The sequence below is a fragment of the Mustela lutreola genome, chromosome 8, assembly GCF_030435805.1.
Source record: "Mustela lutreola isolate mMusLut2 chromosome 8, mMusLut2.pri, whole genome shotgun sequence".
NCBI classification, from domain to species: Eukaryota; Metazoa; Chordata; class Mammalia; order Carnivora; family Mustelidae; genus Mustela; species Mustela lutreola.
In genome coordinates, this window is record NC_081297.1 from 81,799,185 (window position 1) to 81,818,149 (window position 18,965).

Sequence of the window (18,965 nt, forward strand, 5' to 3'; positions counted from 1 at the left end):
TTATGTGAGGAGTATGTTGGTTCCATCTGGCTCTTTAAGGTTTTGGATTTTCTCTGGAATGTTAGTGGTAAATGCATAAAGAATTATGCATTATGTCAAGTTGTAAGTAAAAAGGCGATGTGGCCCCATATTTCCTCATTAGAAGTCAGCTCTGACACTGATTAACTAGGTCACTTTGGAAAAATCTGTTTAAGCCTTGATTTTCTTGTCTATAAAATGGAGAAGGTCTTAATTAAATGAGATAACATACAAACAGTGTTTAACAAAATGTCTGGGATGACTCAAGCATTCGATAAACAATTGCTGCTATTATTAGTTTCATTAATCATCATGGATACTGGGGTGCACAACGGAAACAATATTCTTAAAGCCATCTCATGCTGCTTCCTCTTAATAAAATGCCCTCCTCAAATTATGACAGCTGATAGCCCACTCAGACTTCCAGGTACATACCAAACATCATTTTTTTCCAAAAAGCTATCTCCTCAATTTTATATGAACATACACTCTGTTACATGTCCCAAGCACTTACCATTTGTCTAAAGTAAAATGCCAAAATACACAAAAGCACTAGTATTTAGAGTTCTTTGTGTTCTTATCTCTTTAGGGGTAGGTGGTCTGTTTTACTCATCTTAGCATTCCCCATCCTCTAAGTTCTCAATGTCAATTAGGAAAGACAAGGGATTAAAACATTCAGCTAAAATTCCAAGCAGCATATGATGGGTACAGAGAAAGCAGTATAAACAAAGCTGCTAATGTTCAGAGGAGGGAGAGGTGGTGACTTGTGGTTGGTGTGATAATGTCATTGATCTGGAGGAAGTAGCTTTTAGGTGGGCCAAAAAGACTCAAGAGGATTTCGAAGGAGAAAAAAGGAGGGAAGGCAACTTCATGAAGAAAGAAGAGAACCATGAAGAATAGTCCATTTGATTAAAGCAAGGTGAGTGTGTAACTGGTGAGAGAACTCCAGGATGGGAGAAGCTGTATGATTGTGGAGAACCATCAAGGACAAGCAAAAGAGGTTGGATTTATTTTGGGGTCAGTTGCCAAAGCTGGGAAAGAAGGACATAACACAGAGAAGAAATGCCAGTGCCTTCATTGCAACCTTTTAATTCTGGACTCATCAACACTTAGATGCCTTTTCTTAATAGCTCCAAAACATCTATCCCATATCTATCTCTTCAAGATAACCAACCATGCCACAATACTAAGTCTTGAAATTATGTAAGTAAGAGCATGGGTTTGGGAGGCCAAAGTCTTGGATTCGAATCTTAGTTCTGCCAGTTACTAAAGAATGATCTCAAGAAAGAAATTACTTAACTACCCTAAGTCATAGTTTCCTCACCTCTAAAATTGGGTAGTTGTCATATTAACTCATGGGGTGCTGTGAAGTTTAAATGCCACATGTGGAAAGTACTTAGCAGAGACCATGGAAATGGCTCATGGGACACTATGACCCTTCATTGCTCTATCCCATCTCCCCAGTTCTTTAAGTTCCTTATTTTCTTTGGCCTGCAGCTTCTAATAACTGTTTCCTATACTCCCATATGCTCAGCAATCTGACTGGGCTCCCTTCTCTACTATCAGGGACAGATTAAGAAAGGTTGATCCACTCAAAGGACTTAAGCCTGAAAAGAGTATAGTAAAGGAACCATTCACAGGGGCATGCACTGGGTTAAGAAACCAAAGCTGGTGGAGCATTACTGAGTGGGAAGTCACGATCAGCTACAGGTTTAAACTGCAAGGACAGAGTTGTCACTGGAGCCAGATGGTAGCTAGAGCTGTGGTTGAGAGGAAAGCAGCTACTGTAGAAAAGCAGTAAGGCAGGGAAGGAGCAGTGTGTGTGCAAGGCAATAACCCAGCCTCTTTCTCTTCCCTCCTTCCAATCTCTTGCCAGTGACTCCCATTGGCTGAACCTAGTTGGAAGCAAAATAGTAACAGAGCCAGGTGACGGATGCAGTCAATAGAGGCCTGTCTTCTGGGGGGCAAAAACAGGGCAGAGAAGGACAAGGAACAGATGGTAGAGTGGGGCTGGGGCAAAATGTGCTTTTGTTCTTTGTATAAGTGGTAGAAGTATGGGAAAGAGCTGAAACATCCCAAGGGAAAAGTCTCATTGTCCCCATGACAGGTGACAGAAATGAAACTCAGAGAAGTAGTGAATTGCCAAGTTACCTAACTAGAAAAAGGAACCAGATTCAGATCTTTAAATGGTGCCTCAGGTCTATGCTGTTTCCTACTACACTGTATAGCTCTCCTCAGAGTGATGGCTGAAATTATCTTGGTCTCACCTAAGCAACTTCTGCCCTGAGATAAACCCAGGGTAGGAAATCATATCTTGTGGATTTTTTTTTTTTCTTTTCCCCTCCTTTAGCTCCTTACTCACTTGGTCTAAATCCACTCATTGTGGCTTTCCAATTATCTTTCAGAGAGGGTTTCTTAAAAATGAATTTTGAAAATTAACATTAACCGAACGGGAGGGAGAGGGAAGTTTGTATCTAAAATATGAAGGCGTCCAAAGGAGAGATTGATAGAGAGAGAGAGAAGCCGGGTGGGAGGAGAAGAGGGAGGAAAGAAGAAAGAGAGAAAGGGAGAGGTAAGGAGAGAAGCTTTGTATAAAACGGTTTGAGGAGCATTAGTTGCCATAGCTAAAAACTGGAGATGAACCGAATGTCTATCAACAACTGCAGGATGGAAAAACAAACTGTGGAATATCTATGTAATGGAATATTATACAGGGAGGAAACTAAAATTGCAAACAACAGAAGGAATAAAACTCCTAGACCTAGTATTAGGAAGAAGCCAGATTCCACTCATAAGATTTCAAAAGCAGGTAAAAAAAACCTATGGTGTTAGAAGATAGGATAGTGGTTATTTAGGATATGGGAAATGACTGGAAAGGGGTTTCTGTGTTGTTAATAATTTTCTGATTTTTGTCTACTTGTTTTTGTTTGTTTAATCTGGATGCTGGTTGTACCGGGGTGTTCACTTTGTAAAAATTTGTTCACCTGCCTGCCCCTTATGATTTCTACCCTTTTCTATATGCACAGACATGCAAGTTCAGGTAACTAGTTGCATTAGTAAGTTTGCTGCAGTAAAAAACAAAACAAAACAAAACAAAAAAAATCAATCTCCCCAAATCTCTATGGCTTACAATACAATACAATTATCTCTTTGTAGTCTGCAGAATTCTAAGAAGGCCTGGATGGTGTTACCTTGGTGTTATTCACGTGATTATGTTATGTTATGTGGCAAAGGGATTTTGCAGATGTAATTAAGTTTATTAATCAGTTGACTTTAAGATAAGGAGATTATCTGAGTGAAGCTGTGCCCTTTAAAAGCAGACAGTTATCTCCAGCTGCTTTTCAGAGATTTGCCAGGAGGGAGATTCACTGTGAACGTTGGTTGGAATATGGAAGAGCCACACTGAAAAGATCTAAGAACAGCCACTAAGAACTGACAGTGACCAGTAGCCGACAGCCAACAAGAAAATGGGTCCTACAACCACAGGAAAAGAAATTCTGCCAGCGACCAGTGAGCTCAGAAGAGAGCTCCAAATCCCAAATGAGAACAGCAGCTCACACTCTGATACCAGCCCAGTGCGGGACCCTGAGCTGATTATCCAATAGGGTCACGCCCATATATCTGACCTACAGAAACTGTGAGATAAATAAATTTGTAGTTTTAAGCTGCTATGCTTGTGTTAATTTATAATGTAGCAATAAAAAATGAAGGCATACTTGTCCACATTTTGGTAGCTTTGTGTTGGCAGCTGCTGAGAGACTCTGCTCAGCTTTGCTCCACATGATTTCAACATTCTGGGACCCATATTGAAGGAGCTTCCCTATTTGGGACATTCACATGTCAGAGGGGAAAAAATGACAAAATATCATGATGGCTCTTAAAGGATGTAGTGTTCATCACATCTGTTCACATGCCAGTGACCAAATCATGTCACACAGCCTTGCCCATAGGCAATGGGGCAGGATGTATAATCTTATAAAAAAAGGGGAGATTGAGTAATTTTGAAAAATAATACAATCCACCACCATGGAACATTATAACCCTGGTCTAACAGGAAAAAGCAAAGTGTTTGGGGTCAGAAAGACTCGAATATGAATTCTGGTACCACCACCTTACTAGCTATGTGATCACAGAGAAATTGGGAAATTTCTCTGAGCCTCAGTGTCTTAAAGGCAAATACATACCTTAGAGAATTGGTGTAAATGTTAAATGTACCAGTACAATGCCTGATAGATAGTCTAATATACGTTGCTAAATATTAGCCTCAGCCTCTTGTCTCAAGAATTAACAGAATGTAATTCTTCCAAAGGAAAAAGTCAGGGAATAGAAACCATACCTAAACATGTTTCTTTTTCTTCATTTTCGCAATAAAACTAATGTAGAGTCCCAATTGCATAATTCCTTCATACACTGTATCTCTTTGAACATTGTAGTAATAAATCACTGACAGTAAAGGGACTACAATATTACTCTTCTGAATGGGACTGTTAAATACGATCAATATCAGAGGTGGGATTACTCTATAACGACATTTCTAAAGTGATCATTCACTTTAATATCTATTTCTGGTATGTGAAAATGTTGTCGTAAAGTCATAGTTACTGCAGCTGAAAAACTGGCCAAATCAAACAGTGAACAATACTTTGTCCTCAGCCTGTTTAAGACTTTCTTTTTAACTGCCCCGATGGTTTTAAACACTATTTCAGGTTTCCAGTTCACAAATATTTGTCATCTTTAAAATAACAATTATTAGTTGTTATTGCTTAAGTCTCAACCCACTATTTAGGGTTTTAATTTTTTTCTTATTAAAAAAAAAAAAAAAAAAAAAAAAAAAAAACTATGTCTCAGGGGTGTCTGGGTGGCTCAGTGGATTGAACCTCTGCCTTGGGCCCAGATCGTGATCTCAGGGTCCTGGGATCGAGCCCCACATCAGGCTCTCTGCTCAGCAGGGAGCCTGCTTCCTCCTCTCTCTCTCTGTCTGCCTCTCTCCCTCCTTGTGATCTCTACCTGTCAAATATATAAATAAAATCTTAAAAAAAATTTAAAAAATAACTATGTCTCTCTCTCTCCCTCTCTCTCTCTCTCTCACACACACACACACAGAGTGAAGTCAGTACACTTTTATCAGAAGAAGGAAAAAGCCAAGTCCCTCCATAAACAAAACAAAACAAAATAACTTATGAGCTGAAAATAACTGTAGTCAACATTGTAGAGTTTATTCTTTTAATTATTTCCCTGAATAGTTAGATAGTTACATACTAGGTAGGTAGATATATAGAAAGAAGATAGAATGACAGGTGGCACGTGTTTGCATTTCTGTATATTTACATTTATTTCTTTTGCAAAAGTGGGGTGATATATTCTATTCTATAACCTGCTTTTTCATGTAGTTATATACATATATATCACTTTTTTTAATATAATTTTTTATTTTTTATAAACATATATTTTTATCCCCAGGGGTACAGGTCTGTGAATCACCAGGTTTACACACTTCACAGCACTCACCAAAACACATACCCTCCCCAATGTCCATAATACCACCCCCTTCTCCCAAACCCCCTCCCCCCAACAACCCTCAGTTTGTTTTGTGAGATTAAGAGTCACTTATGGTTTGTCTTCCTCCCAATCCCATCTTCTTTCATTTATTCTTCTCGTACCCACTTAAGCCCCCATGTTGCATCACCACTTCCTCATATCAGGGAGATCATATGATATATATCACTTTTTAATGGCTTCATTTAAAAATTCTATGCATAGTTGGTGCTATTCACCCCAACTTACTCCTCTGATCAGGTGTCATATACAGTAACTCTGTTCTTAAATTTCCAAATGGATACTGGAAATGTTAAAGAACAATAAGCACAGAATCTCTGTCAGAATGGAGGGGCCTTTGTTGAAGTCTTCACCCATTTTTGTATTATCAAGAGTTGCCAGATGGTATGTAAAAGTATCTGTGTTTTAGTTTATAAACTGCCCTTTCCGGGGCACCTGGGTGGCTTAGTGGATTAAGCCACTGCCTTCAGCTTGGGTCATGATCTCAGGGTCCTGGGATCGAGCCCCGTATCTGCCTCAGCATCCCTGCTGAGCAGAGAGCCTGCTTCCCCTTCTCTCTCTGCCTGACTCTCTGCCTACTTGTGATCTCTCTCTCTCTGTCAAATAAATAAATAAAATCTTTTTAAAAAAAAAATAAAAACTGCCCTTTCCATGATTTGTCCTTATTGACTGGTTAATTTCTCTGTGAAACCAGAATTGATTAAAGTGCTATAAATGTTACAGCTCATAAGATGCACATAGCGCCCTGTCTCCAATGTCATCACAAAGGTGCCCCTGACTAAGGTGCTCAGGTGCTGTCTTTTTTTTTTTTTTTTCTCACAACAAAATTTGAAAAAGGGAACCTTGTTTTCTGAGTCTTTTTTTGTTCAGACCAAGAAAATGATTGCTCATAGAGTCCCCAAAAGAATGGCTAACACTGACTCTTAAAAGCCCTGAATTGAAGCCATTGTTATAGAAATATGACAGCATTTATGGGTGAAACAATCACCTATCTGTCTATCTATCATCTATCATCATCTCTCACCTATCTATCTGTCATCTACCTACCTATTTCAAACATATAAGGAATTCAGGAGAAGTTTCCATCTGTTTCTTCTAAGAGCTCCTTTTGGAGACACTGTAAGGCCAATTACTTAGGAGCTGGTGGACACTGACCTCTAATGTGGGCCCTGGGCCCTGGCTTCCGTTGTCTATTCCTGGGCTCCAACTTGGCTTCTGATGAATGTGCTATTGTTGGTCTCTTCAGAGGAGAGCTGTTAAAGGAAAGGGAAGATTATTTGCAAGTGGGTAGGAAAATATTCCAACAAAAGAATGAAATGAAGTAATTAGCTTCCTTCTATATATAGCCACCAGCATTGTTGCCAAATCTTCAGTCTGTAGTCAGTGAAGAAATAATGACAGTGTTGATGCAAGGCAGAGTTCCCTGCAGCCATCAACCAAGAATAGGTAAGGCTGCCCTCCTTTCTGCCCCAGCAGAGGATGGGAGGTGGTAGAAGAAGAATCAATGAAACAAGATGGAATTGGGAGGGAGACAAACCATAAGTGACTCTTAATCTCACAAAACAAACTGAGGGTTGCTGGGGGGAGGGAGGTTGGGAGAGGGTGGTGGGATTATGGACATTGGGGAGGGTATGTGCTTTGGTGAGTGCTGTGAACTGTGTAAACCTGGTGATTCACAGACCTGTACCCCTGGGGATAAAAATATATGTTTATAAAAAATAAAAAATTAAAAAAAAATTAATCCTAGAATATTTCTCTTCTTATTAAAGCCTTTTAAAATGGAGACCACTGCCTGAATGGGAGGACTATGTAAAATAATAAGCCCTAAATGAACTAATGGTTTTTAGGATGATACACCCCTTTAAGAAGTTGAGAGATCTGTGGGGTGATATTAGCTGATCGTTCACTTTTGCTGTATGTGAAAGGTCTTGTCATGGCCTAGAATAAAGCTCAGGAGAAAACTTACCACCGCCCTATACTGGTGAGAATAAGGCCTGACAGGAAACTCCAAGCTATGAGGAAAGGCTTCTTAAACTAGATCTGTGCTGTATTATTTTAGAAGATAATTATGGGTTTTCTATTTCTCACAGACAATTTGACATTGTGGACTACTGGAAAGTATGAACAGAAAAGAGGACAATCGGAAAGATTACAGCAGAAGGACAAGAAGAAGAATATCTGGGCCTGACCCTACTTAGCTACAAGTTAGCTGATAGCTTTTGTCCAAGAGATGGATGACATGGCTGCTGTATGGAATGAGGCTTTCACCTTGAGGAGAGACTTGAAGAAAAAAAGCTGGTGGGTTTGCTGAAGGCCTGGAAGTGCTTCTGTGAAAACGGATACCACCAATGATGGAAAATAATAGTGAACTTCCAGGAGTACATAGGAACCAGCCAAAGAGTTTTAAGAATAGAGGGAGTTGGATGTGGAAGACAAGAGTTAAGAAGAGTGTGAAGGAAAAAGAGAAGGAAGAAAAGGTAAGAACTTTACATTTTGAGATCTTTCTTAAACTCCCTGGCTTCTTACCTTTCTACTTCTCCTAGGTCTAATCCTCCAAATAAGACTGCCCTAGGAAGCCTTCTGATTCCAGCCTGAGTAAGATGTCTTCATCTGGGTCCTTGGACTCCCAGTGTCCGCCCCTCATCATGAAGGCCTGCAATAGCCTAAATTGGCTTGTCTGTGTCTATCCAGTAGACTCTGAGCCTCAGGAGTTCACCACAACATATCTTTTTGCTTCCTACTGTGGTCTTAGAACCAAAGCAATTCCTGGTGCACAGTGTGTGTTTAATAGTATGTTGAATGAATAAACTGCAGAGAGAGGGTGCAGAAGTCATAAGCAGAAAGAATATCCTGATCAGAGAGGAGGAGATTCATGGCAAGGCCAAGGTCAACAGGTAGAGAATTGATACAGTTTGGGAATTTAAAGAAGCACCACAGAGTGTGAAAGAGTGACAAAGATGGGGCTGAGGGGAAAATGGGGTTGACCACAAAGAACCCTCAAGCCATGTGAAAGAGATTAGAATTAATACTGAGGGTAGCATGGGGACATTGATAGGAAAGTTGGCAAGGGATGTGGCTAAATGTGTGTGTTTAGAAAGAGGAAGCTTGCTGCAGCCTGGAAAACTGACTGGAGATGGGCCAGTGTGCAGGAAAGGAGTTCATTTAGAAGACAGTTGCAGATATCTGTGAGAGATATCATCATGAGTTGAACCATGCAGTGCAGAAAGGATAGAGAAAGTGGATGGATTTATGAAATATTACAAAAGTAGAGTTGACTTGATATTGATTAGAGAATATAGAATAAAAAAGAAATTAAGATTGATAAATATTTTAAGGTTGATGGTTTGAGCAAATAGATACTGAAAGGTATCATTCACTAAGAAAAGCGAATAAGTAGAGTATTCTTGCCCTTCGGTAAAATCAGCTTTGGGCAGGTTAAAGTCAACGTGCTTATGCAATATTGAAGAGGACACACCTGGACATAGTTATATATGCACATCATGAGAGCTCAGGTGAATTACAGAGCTGGATACACAAAACTGGTGGCCAAAGGAAGAGGTGGTAATTAAAGCCAGGGAAACTGATGAGATTGCTTAGAGGAGTGTGTAGAGGGAGGAGACAAGAAGATTCGGGACTCTGAAGAATGGACACATTTTTTTTTTTTTAAAGGGGAGAAGAAAGAAGCCTAAAAAGAATAGTACAACAAAGCAGTTCGAATGATAGAAAGGTATCACAGAAGCAGAGGGGAGAATTCATTTCCAGTAGAAAGGGTGGTCTAAATATCAGTCTATAAAAAGTTAGGTTGACAACTGAGACAATGTCAATTAAATTTAGCACCAAGGCAGTAATTCGTTCTTTGATAAGAATAGCTTCAGTAAAATTTTGGGGACAAAAGCCATATTACACTGGGTTGAAAAGTAAACAGGAGATAACAGTGTGAATATAGTGAGTATGGAAAAATATTTCAAGAAGTTTGCCTGTAAAAGCACAAGTACTCCTATAGTTTTCAATACCCTTACAAATTCAATCTTTATGGAAAGAAATAATTGGCAACTAGTAGTGGCCTAAGGAAGATCACAGAATAAAACAGATCCCCAAGATCTGTGGATAACTCCAAAACCTTGAGGTGGTGGTCTCAGAAGTCAGAGGAAAGGGGGTTTGCTGGGAAAATTCCATTTTATTTATTTATTTATTTATTTATTTTTTTAAGATTTTTTTTTTTTTTAATTTATTTGACAGAGAGATCACAAGCAGGCAGAGAGGCAGACAGAGAGAGAGGAGGAAGCAGGCTCCCTGTTGAGCAGAGAGCCCGATGCAGGGCTCGATCCCAGGACCCTGAGATCATGACCTGAGCCGAAGGCAGTGGCTTAACCCACTGAGCCACCCAGGCGCCCCTGGAAAATTCCATTTTAAACTCTGATATGACGGATAGTTTTTTACTGAGTGAAAATACACAAAACCAATTACAAAGAGGCGTGGAATTGACAGGTTCTCTGGCTGAGATGAGCATTTCAGGAGTTCTTGCTATAGTAGCAGCTAAGACCTCCCACAGATATAAGACTTCCAGGGAAAAAATGTGAATGAGAGAAACAGACAACTAAGGACAAGAGTGACATAATAATCCACTGATATTTGTCATCCTGGAACTAGGTATTCTTCCTGTTTAGACAACTGGATAAGGACAGTCAAGTTATCATTTTTATGTAGATTTTTAAATTTTACTAAATTATCAAGAATAGACACATTTAAACTTTTGATTATTAAAGACAAGTTAATGACTCCATCCACAGGCTATGTATTGTACAGTACTCTTTACAACTTAAAATTCATTCAGTAAAATTTATTCAGACACATTTAGCATTTTCTGTATTGCAGAATTTCTAGGAACAATATATTTCCCACTATAAATTACTATTTTCAATAATGAGTAAAATTAAGAGAGATAAAAAATATAGAGTTCAGGCTCTCTCTGAAAGAATGTTGAATGGTGTCATGTGTTTGGGCAACAGCCAAAATGTGGGTGACTGACACTTAGAGAATATGGAGTGCTGTGTTAGGAAGTGGAAGCTAAAAAGGTGGGTGGAAGTCAGATTGTAGCAGGTCTTCAACATTCTGGTAAGTACTTTTAGCTTCATTCTGCAGGCAACGGAAAATCACTGAGTGATTGTGGGCAGAGGAGAGAAGCTTAGATCTGAGTTTTAAGAAGGGAATTCTGACAGCTAGTAAGTTCTTAAAATGTATGTGTTGAATGAATGCAGAAATCAGCCTGAATACTGGGGCAGGGGTCAGAATAAAGGTACTATTACTGTTTGGAAGACAATAGGATATAACACGGAAGGTGTCTCATTCAGTGAAATCAGGGACCCAATGTGGTCAGTCATTTGCAAAACTTATCAAATCAGAGAACAACAACAACAAAAAGATATTTACCTTGGATATAATGTTTTAACTTAAGATGCATATGAGTATCTTCATCCAGCAATTATATAATAGTGTCCTAAGGTGCCTTCTTTGAGTACAGGTCTGCTAATTGGAGTTTTGTATTATTTTTCTTGCATGAACCACACCTAAAAATCTCTTGATGGACGAATGGATAAGGAAGATGTGGTCCATATACACTATGGAGTACTATGCCTCCATCAGAAAGGATGAATACCCAACTTTTGTAGCAACATGGATGGGACTGGAAGAGATTATGCTGAGTGAAATAAGTCAAGCAGAGAGAGTCAAGTATCATATGGTTTCACTTATCTGTGGAGCATAACAAATAACATGGAGGACATGGCATAGGACATATATGTTTCCTTAAATTGCAGCAAAAGGCAAACAGAGTGCAGAATCTTCAAGAGATTTTTATTTTTTTGCTTTACAATGATGCTATTCTCTTTTTCTTTTTTTAATTTATTTACTTTTTATTTATTTTCAGTATAACAGTATTCATTATTTTTGCACCACACCCAGTGTCCCATGCAATCCGTGCCCTCTCTAATACCCACCACTTGGTACCCCAACCTCCCACCCCCCTGCCACTTCAAACCCCTCAGGTTGTTTTTCAGAGTCCATAGTCTCTCATGGTTCACCTCCCCTTCCAATTTTCCTCAACTCCCTTCTCCTCTTCATCTCGCCATGTCCTCCATGTTATTTGATTTTTATGAGAGTTTTCCCCAATCATTTTTGGTTCACCTTCTCCAAACTTATGTGGATTATAATATTTTCAGCCACTCACTCTCATCTTGTCTTTCCAAAGCATTCAACTCAGTTATCATAGGAAGAGCTCTCTTTCACACTCATATCTCATTAGTTTACACAGTATTTAATTAAATATTATAACATAATAAAAAGTACAACTGCATTTACTAGCTTGAGAACAAAATACAACTCTTTCTTGGCAAACATGCCATTAAATTGATGGGACGAGGAATGTTCAACCTTTCAGGCAATCTCCTACTAGTTTCCAGTGACAAGTGTGTAAGAGGACTGAAGAGCATTATTAATGATGTGATTTGACTAATTGGGAATTGGCTAGCAGAACTTCTGTGATGATCTGAGGTGGGGCTATAGCAGTAGAAAAAGAAAGAAGAACAAATCGAAAAGTCATCAAGACACTCACTACCTTTGGAAATAAAGAGGCTTGAGTTCAAATAGTGACTTTATCACTGAGCTCTAAACATCCAAGTTTCTGTTTTCTCATGTATAAGAATAATGCAGAATATAGTGAAAGATTGGGAGAGTGCACTTAATATACTTAGCAATGTGCCTGACAAAAGCAAATAGTTAATGTGATATTAAGTCAATAGAATTTGATGTTGAATTCAGGAAAGTAAAGAGTCAAAAATGACTCACTGTCTAATTTGGCTGAATAAAATAATAATACCACTAACTGAAATAGGAAACACAAGAGGTGAAATAAGTTTGGCAGATAATAGAATAGTGTTAGTTTTGGATGTATTGAATTTCCTGGTGTGATATTCAAATTGAGGTGACTAGAAGGCAGTTGAAAATATTATTCTGACTATCAGTGAGAGGTCTTGGTTATTGATACCAACTCAAAGTCATCCATATGGAATGATAAATGAAGCCATGAAATGGATAGGTCTGGACAAAGGGACTGAGGATATGGCAGGGTGGTCGGGGAAATATACAACCAGATATGAGGCAAAATCCAAGATACAACAGGAACCAGCTGGGACAGTGAATCAATAGGGGCATGTCCAACATATATAGGTATAGGTTTAGATAATCTCATGACTTCCATCTATGTCTTGCACATTTTCTTGGCTCAGTCCCCCAATCCGAGGCAAATTTTTCACTCAAGAGGCATCCTAAAACTCTTCCAATAGCACTGAAGAGTAGATGGCTATGAAAGATTTCACAGAAGTTTTTGAAAGGGAAGCAAGATTGAGAGGATTTTTTTTTTTTTTAAATAGTTAGGGTTAGGGCTCAAGAGAAGACTTGAACATGTTTCCAGATTAAGGGAAGGGAATTAGAGGCACCTGGGTGGCTCAGTGGGTTAAAGCCTCTGCCTTCAGCTCAGGTCATGATCCCAGGGCCCTGGGATCAAGCCACACTTTGGGCTCTCTGCTCCGTGGGGAGCCTGCTTCATCTTCTCTCTCTCTCTGTCTGCCTCTCTGCCTACTTGTGATCTCTGTCCAAAAAACAAACAAACAAACAAAAAATCTTAAAAAAAAAAAAAAAGGGAAGGGGATTAGTACAAAGAGAAATTTTAAAAAATTAGAAATAAAAAAAATAGTTCACTCTATGAGATTGTAGGTGATTTTTATATTCATCTTAGTTCCATTCTGTTCTTCCAAATTTTCTGCATTGAGAATATAAATAATGGGCTTGGAAAAAAAAAAGTTATTTTCTTTAACATGAAATTGGGGATAGTCTGTGAAACAATGTTCTAGGGGTGCCAAGGTGGCTCAACCAGTTAAGTATATGCCTTCGCTCAGGTCATGATCCTGGGGTTCTCAGACAGAGCCTTGCATCAGACTTCCTGTACAGTGGGGAGAGTCTGCTTCTCCCTCTGCCCCTCCCCCGCTCCTTCTCTCTCTCTCTTTCAAATAAATAAACAAAATCTTTAAAAAACAATGTTTCAGAAAAGGTGGAATGGGGTGGTATCAGGAATACACATGGGGAAGTTAACTCGGAAAGGGAACAGGGATGCTTCTCCCACTGAGAGAAGAAAGAAAAGAGAACAACTTAAGATTCAGAGACATTTTGGGGCCCCTGGGTGGCTCAGTGGGTTAAGCCTCTGCCTTCAGCTCAGGTCATGATCTCAGAGTCCTGGGATTGAGCACCACAGGCTCTCTGCTCAGTGGGGAGCCTGTTTCCACCCCCAACCTTCTCTGCCTACTTGTGATCTCTATCTGTCAAATAAATAAATAAATAAATAAAATCTTAAAAAAAAAAAAAAAAAAGATTCAGAGACATTTTGAAGTGGAGGTGAGAGAATTTGAGGAAAATCACATCATTTGGCCTTATATTTTTAAAAAATGTTTAAATAGCTTTTATTCATTTGAGAGAGAGAGAGAGAGAGAGAGAGAGAGAGAAAATGAATGGGGGGGGGGGGCAGAGGAAAAGGGAGAAACAGACTCCCGGCTAAGCAGAGATCCAGACTTGGACCTTGGTCCCAGGATCCCAGGATCAAAACCTGACCCAAAGGCAGATGCTTAACCAACTGAGCCACCCAGGCACCCTTGGCCTCTGTATTTTTAAAGTAAATTAAGAGGCAAGGTAGTTTGCTAAAACCGAGGAGAAAAGATAGGAGTACAGGTATAGAAAGAATGCAAATGTTTTTTTAAAGTCAATATGAGGAATAGAAACGGATTTACTTTGAAATTGGTAAGAATAGTTGCAAAGAGCCTGGAGACCCAGCTGAAGTTGCATAATATGTATGTATAGTGTAGCTAATTACAGAGTTATCTCCCATGGCAACAGTTACCTGTCCGTATAACCACAGCAGTTAGAATTCCCCAGGCAGGTGTCAGAGTCAGTAGGTGAGGAAATCTAAATTAGCCCTCACTCTCACTCCTATGGAACATACTCTCTTCTTGTGTTCTCTGTCTCAGGCACCTCTGTTGCTAATTGTGGGAACTTTGGAATCATCCTAGATCCCTCTTTCTCCATCACGAACCCTATCTAAATAATTCCTAAGTTCTGTCCAGTTCTCCTACCTTTACTGTCACCATGCTTGTCCAGACCATGATATGGTCCTGACTATTGCCTTGGCCTCTTAAATACTCCTCTATATCTCTTCCTGTCTCACTGAATTCCATTCTTTGCACTTTGTCTTTTATAAAAACAAAACCAAAAACACCACAAAAACACATCAAGTGTTGTTTCACTCTTTTAAGACCCTTAAAAGGCATCTGACTGCTTTTAGGATAAGGACCAAAATTCTCAACACAGCACACCAGGTCTTTATGATGCAGCCCCCGTGACACATGTCCAGACTCACCTGGCATAGTCCTTCCTGTTGCTCTCTATTGCTTGGCCATATAGGCCTTTTCTCTGGTCCTCAAAAACATGGAGATGAAAAGTGACCAACAGAGGCAGAGAAGAAGGGTGTTATATAATCAGATGCTATGGACTTCAGAGAAAAGCAAAATTATAAAATAAAATATAAAATAGACTGAGCATTGACCCAAAGGGATTGAATAATTTAAACCAGAACGAAAAAAGGTGACATTTACATCTTATTTAGCTTTTCCAGTGCTTAGAAGCTTGTGAAGAAGCTCAGATCTATTTAAGGTAATAAAAACTCACACCTTTCAGAGCACTAGACACTCTAGGACAATGGTCTCTGGGCACCTTCCCTGGATGCACCATAGCATCTCACCCTTAGCAGCTCCCTCTTCCCTCTCTACTCCCATCCATCTCTATAAGCCAAACTTGTGCCAGAGCCAATTTATTCTGGCTCTTCTCACATCTGGTCCTACTGACATGGTGCCTCGGGGCTTCTTAGCCAGGACCCCAGCTTATTCTGGTCCCAGTCTACTTCCCTTATCCAGTCTCTTTCCCATCCATCCTCTGCCCAGATATGACCTGGTCTTTCTAAATCATCAACACTATCACATTTTTCTCAGGTTGAAAAAGAAAAAAAAAAAGTAAATAGTGGAATGTAGGTAAAAGATGCTGAGATTATTTACTAAACTTGACACAAGGAGCAGGGAGGAGAAAAAGGATGACCTCTCTTTGAAAGGATTATGATTCAAGTGGAATTATCAGAGAAAGGACACATTTCAATCATTGTAGCCTTAGTTTTTTAGTAATTAAATTAGAGAATATGATAAGTCAAATATTTCTCTATATAGCTGCGAAATGGCTGGGCATTGAAGACAATACATATTAGCACAAAAGGGCAGACCCTCTTTCTTAAGTAAGGCACAAATTCTGTGAAGCTTAAATTAACTTCCATACAAAAATTCCACAAAAATTTTCAAACCTTTTGTTTCATGATAGTAAGATAACATTTAGGATGGTCACTGAAAAAAAAAAAAAATCCCTTGGAAATTGGTTGAAACTCAGCAATGACTCCAAGTGAGATCACCAGATAATATGTACAATTGCTGTTCTCTCATTTCCTGACTTGGCAGGTGACCCGGCCCTTGTTCAGCAGGGCTATGGGCACAAGTTATTGCTTGTGGCCTCACGACCACATCACACAAAATTAGGTGCTCATAGTCCTCTTCTCTAGTGGGTAGAGGGCACAAAAGAACCATATCTCAAATAGCATGTTTATTTAGCAAAGAACCTTATTTACAGGGATCATGGAAGAGAGCCTCTTTCAACTTCTTTATGTAAATACCAAAGCACTTTTCAAGATGTTATGAAAGCATCGATTTGAACTGCTGTGATTTCACAAGTGAACCCTGGTTTTCAACTAGCTCCTCAAATTATAGTCCCCAACCTGGTAAACAAAGACATTCAGGAATTGTCTAGAGCCTCAAGCTTCACATGTCATTTGTCTAAATAGATGATTGCTATCCCAACCTGATCTAAATGGGGTTTAGACATTCTGGAAGTGTACAAAGTGATATCTTGAAGCATCTTTTAGAGAACTCAACACTCTTGATTAAGAAACACACTTGGAGTTAGAAGACAGAAATAATTCTGAGTGCAGTTTGGTAGCTGTCTTCCATTCAGCCTCATGAATCACAAATGGATAAAAGAGAAAAAGACAGAGAGTTGGGGGCATGCTTTGGCTCCTAAGATAGCATGACTCAGAGGGTTCAGGTCTCACCTCATTCTAGACCTTCATTCAGCTTTAGTGCTATAAGAAAATTTAATGGCATCACCCAGAGTGAGATGGAGGATCAGGAGCTGCACTTGGCAGGAGGAAATTTGTCAGGACCTTCACTATGGACTGTGAGCAATATTGGCTGTGGAGAGTCACTTTCTAGGGAGAGTAAAGTCTAAGACAATTCACAAATTTCAGGCTTGGCCAAGTGATAGCAGTCATGGCGTTTCCTGAAATAGAGAATAAAAGAGAAAAAGGTGATGGGCAGATCAGTTTTAGACATGTTGAGCTTGAGATGCTATGAAATTTCCCAAGAAAGGTATCAATAAGGCAGTTGAGAGCTTTAGAGAGTTTGGGGGGTAGAGCTATAAATATAGTGTCATAAGTTTAGAAATGTCAGTTGAAGTAATGAGGTGATGGCCCAGAGAAAATATGTGAGGAGGCAAAAAAAAGATGACAAAACCCTAGGATTATCCATATTGAAAGGAGTAGCAAAAAGTGACCTTACTGGGAAATGCTTGAATAGCAAGGTAAGCTTAGGGGGTGCAAGAAGGAGATTTGGAGGAAGTTGCTACCTAAAGGAATTACACTAAGAATTTAATCTGAGAGTTCTTCTCAGAAAATTATATTACTTTTTTGTTCCCAGATCTTCCCTTTTAGAGGAACTAACTGTAGAGTATTAAATCTAAAACTGGATTTTCAAATGAAGGAAATATTTGTAGGGACTTTGTTTTAAGGATATAAATCAGCAAGTAGTTAAGCCAGGGAATAATAAACAGACATTAGCTGAAACATGGCAATGTAAATCCTAGAAACTTTTATTTCTTTTTAAAAATTGATTGTCCAGTAAGACACTAATAGCATAAAGAGTCACATTAATTGGTGCTTATAAAGTGATTAATCTTTTTATTTCCCCTCCAGTCATTAGAAACATTCTATAAGATGTCCTTGTTAAAAAAAAAAAAAAAAAAGCATTTTAAAAGGAACTTTACAAGGGCTTTCATTTTGCAAGGCTTCAGAGTGTGGTGGCACGATTTTCAGCATCATCATTCAACAACAGCTAACTGTAAATCAGACATTTTTATGTAGGTTCAGAAGAGATGCAGGACCATGAACTCTAACACTGAAATTTCAGAAAGCAACTCTTCCATTTTTTAACTGTAAAAGAAACAGATTGCTCTCTTTTTTTGTAAAAGAGGCCCTACATGATAAAAAATGAGGATGACAGCTTTGCCAAGTCCCTCCATCTCCTCCTACTTTAGGAATAAACCAAACACTTAACATTTGCCCTTACATAAGATGATGTGGAATTCTATGCTCCAGTCCCACATTCTCCATGTCCTGCCCCCTGAAGAGTGCCACCCACAGCAAGCATTTGTTCTCCGGAAGAGCTCAGGTGGGATACTAAAGAGGATAAGGCATGCAAACACAGTATTTATGGGTCTTCCCTGAGCATTTCTCATGATAGTGAGTGGGTAGAAGATGACTGTGACTTCAAAGCTGGTCTCTCTATGTATCGATTCCCAGAACTCCCAAGCCCTCGGGAACTGAATGAACAGTTGCTGAAACCAGCAATTAGTAGGCCCCATTTCCTCTTTGTCTTTGCTGGCTTGTTCTGATGATCTTCCCATCTACACGTTCAGTCTTGCTCTTCTGGGACAGGAAGTATTTAGAAGCCTGGGGCCCTTGATCTCTTCACAGTCATGAAAAGTTTATTTAATATGAAATGTCCTGGAGGGAGTTTGTTGGCTTGTACAATGCTACCAAACACCTTACTGCTTGTTATACATGAGGGTGTGAAGCTCTGCATGCTGGCCAACACATTGCCTCTCACTTCTCTCTGATGTTCCCGTGGTGTCTTGTACTTGCCTTGTCTTTGAGAACTGGCCCTTCTTTGTTCTTGCTGGTTCTACCACTTGAAGCTTTGCCTTGATTCCTAATTCAGAGGCTATGTCCCTGTTCTTCTTATAAACGCCAACTGGACGTAGCCTGTCAATCTCTATGAATCGTGGATTTCTATGGCTGACCACTTACTAGAGGCCTTTATAACCCTGAAACTTGGTGCTTTCTGCCTCCCAGGTGGATCCATCCTGTCAGTCCTGGAATTGGCATAGGTCTCCTTGCGCCAGGCCTACATTACTAAAGGGGC

At 39.4% G+C, this 18,965-nt stretch overlaps 1 protein-coding gene across 2 annotated transcripts in view; it reads right to left on the bottom strand.

The window, feature by feature from the left end:
* LMNTD1 (lamin tail domain containing 1) overlaps positions 1-18,965 on the bottom strand; it is a 510,701-nt gene that overhangs the window by 181,992 nt on the left and 309,744 nt on the right. For both annotated transcript variants that reach the window (XM_059185811.1, XM_059185807.1), the window contains exon 1: positions 6,730-6,827. The gene's annotated coding sequence lies outside the window, so the exon portion shown is untranslated. Of the gene's footprint in view, positions 1-6,729 lie in introns of those variants that run through there.